The sequence below is a fragment of the Symphalangus syndactylus genome, chromosome 12 (genome assembly GCF_028878055.3).
Source record: "Symphalangus syndactylus isolate Jambi chromosome 12, NHGRI_mSymSyn1-v2.1_pri, whole genome shotgun sequence".
Taxonomy (NCBI): Eukaryota; Metazoa; Chordata; class Mammalia; order Primates; family Hylobatidae; genus Symphalangus; species Symphalangus syndactylus.
In genome coordinates this window covers 63,328,410-63,335,267 of record NC_072441.2, presented here as the reverse complement: position 1 = coordinate 63,335,267, position 6,858 = coordinate 63,328,410, and the positions used below count along the sequence as shown (strand labels likewise).

The 6,858-nt window shown below is 38.1% G+C and overlaps 1 long non-coding RNA gene across 1 annotated transcript in view; it reads right to left on the bottom strand.

Moving 5' to 3' along the window:
* Positions 1-251: 251 nt before the first annotated feature.
* LOC134733828 (uncharacterized) overlaps positions 252-6,858 on the bottom strand; it is a 63,847-nt gene continuing 57,240 nt past the window's right edge. The window contains exon 3 of the long non-coding RNA XR_010117382.1: positions 252-6,565. This is a non-coding gene — a long non-coding RNA (uncharacterized lncRNA). The remainder of the gene's footprint in view (positions 6,566-6,858) is intronic.

The window sequence follows — 6,858 nt, the reverse complement described above, 5'->3', positions numbered from 1 at the left end:
ACGAATGCCTCAGGGTCACCATGTTTGATGGTCCTGCCTCTCATGATCATCCACTTTCTCCACCTTTGGTCTCTGCTCACCTGGCTACATGCAGCCTCGAGGAAAAGCATAACCTTCCACCAACAAGAGCCTGATGGTCTTGTTAGGCTAACAACAAGATAGTTCTCACTATCAGTTTTCACTCTGATCCATGTATCAGTCACATGTCATAATTGTGTTAATGTGAGTCCATCTCCAGAAGACTTATTACCTCTGGCAAGGAATTTTCAGGACCAAAATTAGAGGTAAAACCTTAGATCGTTTCCAAAGTTGCTGCCCAACAGTATCACTCAACCAAGGATATTTTGTTTTTTCATTTTTTTTTTTTTAATGTTGACTTCCAAGACCTGTCCCTGGAGATTCTAATTTGGGAGGTATGGGATAAGACCTAGGAATCTCTATTTTTTAAAGCTCCACAGCTGATTCTGATGTAAGCCAAAGACTGAGAACTATGGACTTAGACTGTGATGGCCTAACCAGGGTCCTTATCCTTCAAAGCTGGTCTAAGAGAGCAGCCAGCTTTCTCTAAGTAATAGCTTTTGTCTCTCTCTATGCCATTCTCAAATAGCAACAGATTAAACCTAGGATAATAACGCCTAACGTGTCTTGTTCTTACTGTGTTCCTTACAATATTTCTGAGTCCTAAGGCTCAGTTTCCTCATCTGTAAAATGCAGTAACAACTTACATGTCAACACTTACGAAACAAAATAACTACTATGACAAGAAATATTATTTTAGTCAGAGCTTTCCTTTCATCACAACTCTAAGCCTGGCTCTAAGCCTGAAACACAACATAAACAGAAAGTAGTAGTAAGTGAACTTTTTTTTCAATGGGCCAAACTCAAATGTTGAGTTTGCAAAGCAGTTGTATGAGCTGTAGCAACTTTTGGAAAATGTAGTCTAAAACTCCTGTTGAAAATGGAGAAAATCTCACCTCTCCAGGACCTTTTCCTTTACTTTGCTTTGTCCCTGTAGGTTTCCTAGGGATTCTGCAAAAGCTGCTGTGGCTGTAACTCCCTGCTGCTTCTCTAATGGCGAGAGCATGGCAACCTCTCTGAGGGTGGGACTTGGTTGGAGAATCTCCAAACCAGGCCAAAGCCAGCTGGGCTCTGCCGAAAACGAGGAAAGCCCAGTCAAGGCCTAATACCCAGCTACCACTCCAACTCCAAGCCCAAGTGCTCACAGCATCAGAAATAAAGAGAAAATTCAAAATAAATTCCTGCATGTTCTCCTAACCAGAAAAGGGGTCCTTATGCCCTTGAAAAGATGGGGAGTTCATAGAGAAAAGGGGGTGCTAGACAGCAATTCGGCAAGTAGAGAAAAGCAATGCATATGACTTTAGTTCTACAGAGTGGACCTATCTTCAATCTACTTTGTTGTTATAACTCAAATAACAAAAAGATGGTCTGATCATCTTATGATGGCCATCATTAGGCCATGTGTTGGGACCCATTGCTCTTGCCTATACGATGGCAAGATCTTCTTTCACATTAGGGTGGAACCAGGACCACTTCATACATTCTAAAAGGCAGGTAGAGGATCCTAGGGACCAACCCAGTGCATACCCATATGCCAAAGAAACCAGAGCACCCAAAGGCTCGAGATGGGGAGAACCAACCTACCATCCTGCACAACATGCTCATCCCCAGGACCAGACCAGGACTGGAGCAGGCCTGGCACCTGATCTCCTTCAGCTTTGCTCTTACCTCAGGCCTCACTCTGAAAGGTCTTAGCAGCAAAGGAGTTTCTAAGACTAAGAGCTGGGCACTGGAAGGCCCAGCACAAGTTCATGAAAAATACAACTCAAGCCTGAGGGAGAAGCCCTGCCTGCAGAGAGCACAGTTATGCTGCATCTCACAGCTACCCAAGTACTGGCCCTCCTATAATGATCCCATAGCAGTGGGTATCAGAAGGCTGCCTTTTCTTAGGGTCCTGGGTTCCTCCTTTGTCTTCCCACATCAGCCCCAGGAAGCCTGGGAATGCATGGGGATTAGAGTAGAGTCTGAAGAAGGAGAAGGGTGGGGAACCAATACTCAGCTGGTGAGAGACAAACTTTTACAGGTGAGCAAAAAATTGTCAGTGAAATATCTGCTCTCAGTGGGCCAAGGTGAGCAGATTGCTGAGCTCTGTCTGTGACTAAAGATGGCTGGAAACATAAAATCCAGATAATTTTGAGTTTGTTTTTCTATTTCAATAAAGAAAAATATATATTTGGACTTTTTTTTCTCCCTCTCTCTTTCTGGATGTAGCATTAGCTGGCTTCCTCCACAATAAGCCCCCAAATAGAACACATGCGTGAGAGGTGGGAGCATTGAGGACAGCCCAAAGACAAAATTAGAACCAAGTCCTAGGAGACAGCAGAATCCTAGACTTTTCACAAAATCTGCTTTCCAAATCCGGCTCCAGTAACACTGCTCTTTTGCAAAACTGGCAACGGTTGCCACTGAGAATCTCAACAATATATCATACTTGTCAATCTGGGTTCCTTGGCAATGATTCAACCTGTTGTGAAACCGGTATTTGCTTCTCTCCTCACCCCCACGTTAGCCATCTCCCCTAGATCTCTTTGATTTCTTGTTTACTTCTCTCTTCTTCTGTTTGTCACATTGATAGGAGGCCACAGCCAAGTAACAGGAAAAGAAGGCAAGGCAGATGCTGCTTTTATTTTGCAGCTATTGATTATGTGAAACACACCATCTCTGGGAAAAAATGGGGCTAAATAACTGAAATAGGCAATTTGTAGAGACTAACCCTATGTGGGCAGGGATACATTAGTTGAGCTCTAGTGTGCTCAGATCTCATTTCTGTGCTCAGTGATTCTCTTCATCTGGTTTGCTGATAAGTGAATCTCATCTTTCAAGACAGGCTGTAAGTGTCAAATTATTTTTCTCTTCTTCTCCTGATAGGATACTTATCAGCAGCCAGAATCCTGTATGTGAAGGTGACCTCAGATGGGATGAAAAGTTTTCCCTGTCAGTTCCAGCCCTGTAGATGGATCTTCATCCTAGGTGGAACTGGGTGTGAATGAACTTGTTTAGCTCAGCAAATCCAGGAAACTCAGCAGGTAGGAATGCTGCTATGGAAATTAACACAGTATAAGAATCTTAGTAGTGGACAAAGTGCTGTATGGGCACTTATTCATCGACTCAAATAAAAATAAACAGACCCAGAGCCAATCATTAATATATGGATGTCTCTGTCCAATGGCTATTTCTTCCATTCAAGTGAGAGGTGATGTTGAGCACCAATTTTTTACTTCCAGCAAACCTGGGCAAACACTTTTAGATTATGTCAAATTAAATATGTACTAAGCACTGCTAAGTATTCAAAGTATTTTATTTCATTTAATCCTCAGTCACCCTGTAAACTAATTATTGTCATCCACTTACCATAGATGAGGAAACTGAAGGCTCAGAGAGATTTAGGAACCCAGGGACCTAGAATTCAAACCTATGTCTCCAGACAGAGTCTTGAGTTCTTCCTATTACCCCAAAGCTCCTCCAGACTTTGACCTGCACATACACTGGGTGAATTTCAGACTATAAAAGCTCGGAATTAGAGGGCAATCCAATGAAATAATCTGTAAACAAGTCAGTGGCAAAGACATAAGCATTAACTAAGAGAACATACAATATTTTTCTGAAACATCATATTAGGCAAACTTGTGAATATGAAATTCTGTATGTTTTGTTTTAACCAATTTATGTTACTAAGTAAAACTAAAGAGTACGTTATGGGAATTAACGATGTACATTTTAGAGACTTTTTTTATAGTCTCAGTATTTTTAAAAATAAAATTAAAAAACCTTTATAAGAGGAAGACAATTTTAAAGAGGAGACTTCAAAAAATTCATAGAAAAACTGAATTAAAAGATAAAAATTAAACATATAAACTTTGTTTCTCAACATAAGCTCTGTCAAGTTCAAGACACTTTTGTTAAGTGATGATATCAGCCATTTAGTCCATCCCTAAAGAACTGAAGATCATGGGTATTTGACCATCCCAGTGCAGTCTTTTTTACATCATTTACTGAAGAAAAATAGGTGCCCTTTAAAGATTTTTTCAGATAAGGAAACAAAAGAAGTCAGAAGGAGCCAAATCAGAACTATAAGGTGGATGCCTAATGATTTTCCACTGACACTCATAAAATTGCACTTCTTTGTTGAGAAGAATGAGCAGGAGCATTGTCAGAGTGGAGAAGGACTCTCTGGTGAAGCTTTCCTGGGTGTTTTTCTGCTAAAGTATTGGCTTTCTCAAAACACTCTCATAATAAGCAGATGTTACCACTTTTTGGTGCTCCAGAAAATCAACAAGCAAAATGACTGGAGCATTCCAAAAAACTATTGCCGTGACCTTTGCTCTTGGTCAGTCCGCTTTTGCTTTGACTGAACCTCTTGGTAGTCATTGCTTTGACTGTGTTTTGTCTTCAGGATCATACTGGTAAAGCCATGTTTCATCTCCTGTTACAGTTCTTTGAAGAAATGCTTCAGGATCTTGATCTCACTTTTTTAAAATTTACATTGAAAGCTCTGCTCTTGTCTGGAGCTGATTTGGGTGCAACAGTTTTGGCACCCAGAATGGAAAGTTGCTCAACTTTAATTTTTCAGTCAGAATTGTGTAAGCTGAGCCAATTGAGACATCTATGGTATTGGGTATTATTTCTGCTGTAATCATCTACACTCTTCAATTAGTGCATGAACAAGATTAATTTTTTCCTCACAAATTAATGTGGATGGTCTGGTACCATGGGCTTTATTTTCAACACCGTTTCATCACTTCTTAAAACAAGCTATCCATTTGTAAACTGATTTCTTTGCGGCCTTGTGTCCATACACTTTTCATAAAGTATCAATGACTTCACCATTCTTCCACCCAGGCTTCACCGTAAACTTGGTATTTGTTCTTGCTTCAATATTAGCAGAATTTATGTTGCTCTGATAGGGGCTCTTTTCAAATTGATGTCTTATCTTTCTTAGTGCCTCAAACTAGATCCTGTTCAGATATGTTATAACAAGTTAACACCAGGGTTTTTTTGTGCAGCAAAATTTTGAAATCCATGTATAGTGTTTTCAATTTTCATGAACTTTTTGAAGTCCCATGATCTATAATTGGGAGTGATGATGTTGTTGCTAAGACAGTTAAAATATAAGAATATTTTAGAAGGTACCCCTGAAGAAATGTACTGGAGCATATGCAGATGTGTCCATTAGTCTAGACCATGCCACTTGATTCAAAAAAAATTGTGAAATGGAGTTTATTACACAGGAATTCTCCAGAGTAGAAATGTCACAAACACATATGCAGAAAAATAATTGTGGTTCTCTGGCAGAGGGGATATATCAAACATGAAAACTAAGAAACATCAAAGTAAAACCAGTTGTCTCTAGAACAGAGGTGGTTGACATACCCTTTTCAGTGCTTGGCAACCAAGGCTCTGCACTGCTCTGGGATCAGTTCAGAAGGTCAAACACTCTTCATATCATTAGGAAAGGTTTATGCTAAAAATAGAATACTATAAATGTATTTGGCTAACAGGAATCTTGAAACAAAATGATTTAAGAGCGCCAGAAAACTATAATTATTACTATTATTAGTAATCATCTTTTTTAAAGGCTCAAATATATACACATGCATATATTATATATAATTATATAGACACATTGGTAATCATCTTTTTAAAAGAGCCAATATTGTATAAAATACTTTACTGCTTTATATATGTTATCTCCAGTCCTTCACATTTAAACAACTGTTTAAGAATTTTATTAAGCCAACTTCACTCCAAAAGTAGTTCTAATGTTCAGGTCAGTTTTCCAATTTATAGGATAGAACCTCAATCTGTCTAAAAAAGTGAGTATCCTCATAAGCCATTACCACAACTTTTAAATGAAAAAAATATATAAAAACATAAAATGTACTTTTATGTTTTTATACATTTTATATGACATACAATGTACAATTAGTACTTTTTGCTAATTGCCCAATTTTCAAGAGGTATAACGAATAATACATTTTAAACAATCATTAATTAATTTAATTCAGTTATTTACTTACTTATGGTATTGATTTTTGCTTTTTTAACAAATTACCTATTCTCACATTCTATTTTGATACATTATGCTAAATATTTGGTAGGTGCATAATAGACACATAAATTGATCCCCATATAGCTGGCCAAAATTATTTCTGACATCTCTTATACATAGCAGAACTCTCCAATAATATGTGTTTGGAGTAGGAGACAACATTCAAGAAAATAAATCAGATAAATATTGCAATTTACAATGGTTCAGCATATTTACTGTGGACGTTGCTATTCTTAGCATTGATCACATTAACACTTTTAGGCTGTATTAATTTATATTAGTAAGAACTGGAAATATTTAATCAGGGATTTTTAAATCTCTTGTGCATCTTTAAAACATCATGCAGAAATGTGATGATAATGAGCTTAAAAAATACTGTCAGCAATGAGGATTATTATAATATTAATTGAAGTTCCATTCCTGCAATTTAATGCAGTCCTAGAAGAAAAAACAAATGACCAAAGTCAAACCACAAGAAGAAAAGAAATCACTACTTGGTAATATTATTTCATTAGCCAGATAAAGATAGGCTAAAAGAGCACATTTACCTCCTGCCAGAGGCAGCCTGTTTGGCCTGTTCACATTCTGATCTAAATTCTGTCTTTGACTGTATATGAAGGTTCCCATTAAGGGTCAGGTGATTCACATACACCAATTGATGATGTAGCTGAGGACAAAATCAGCCCCATAATAGGTTTGTGTGCTACTAGTCTCTGGTTGATAAAGTGCAG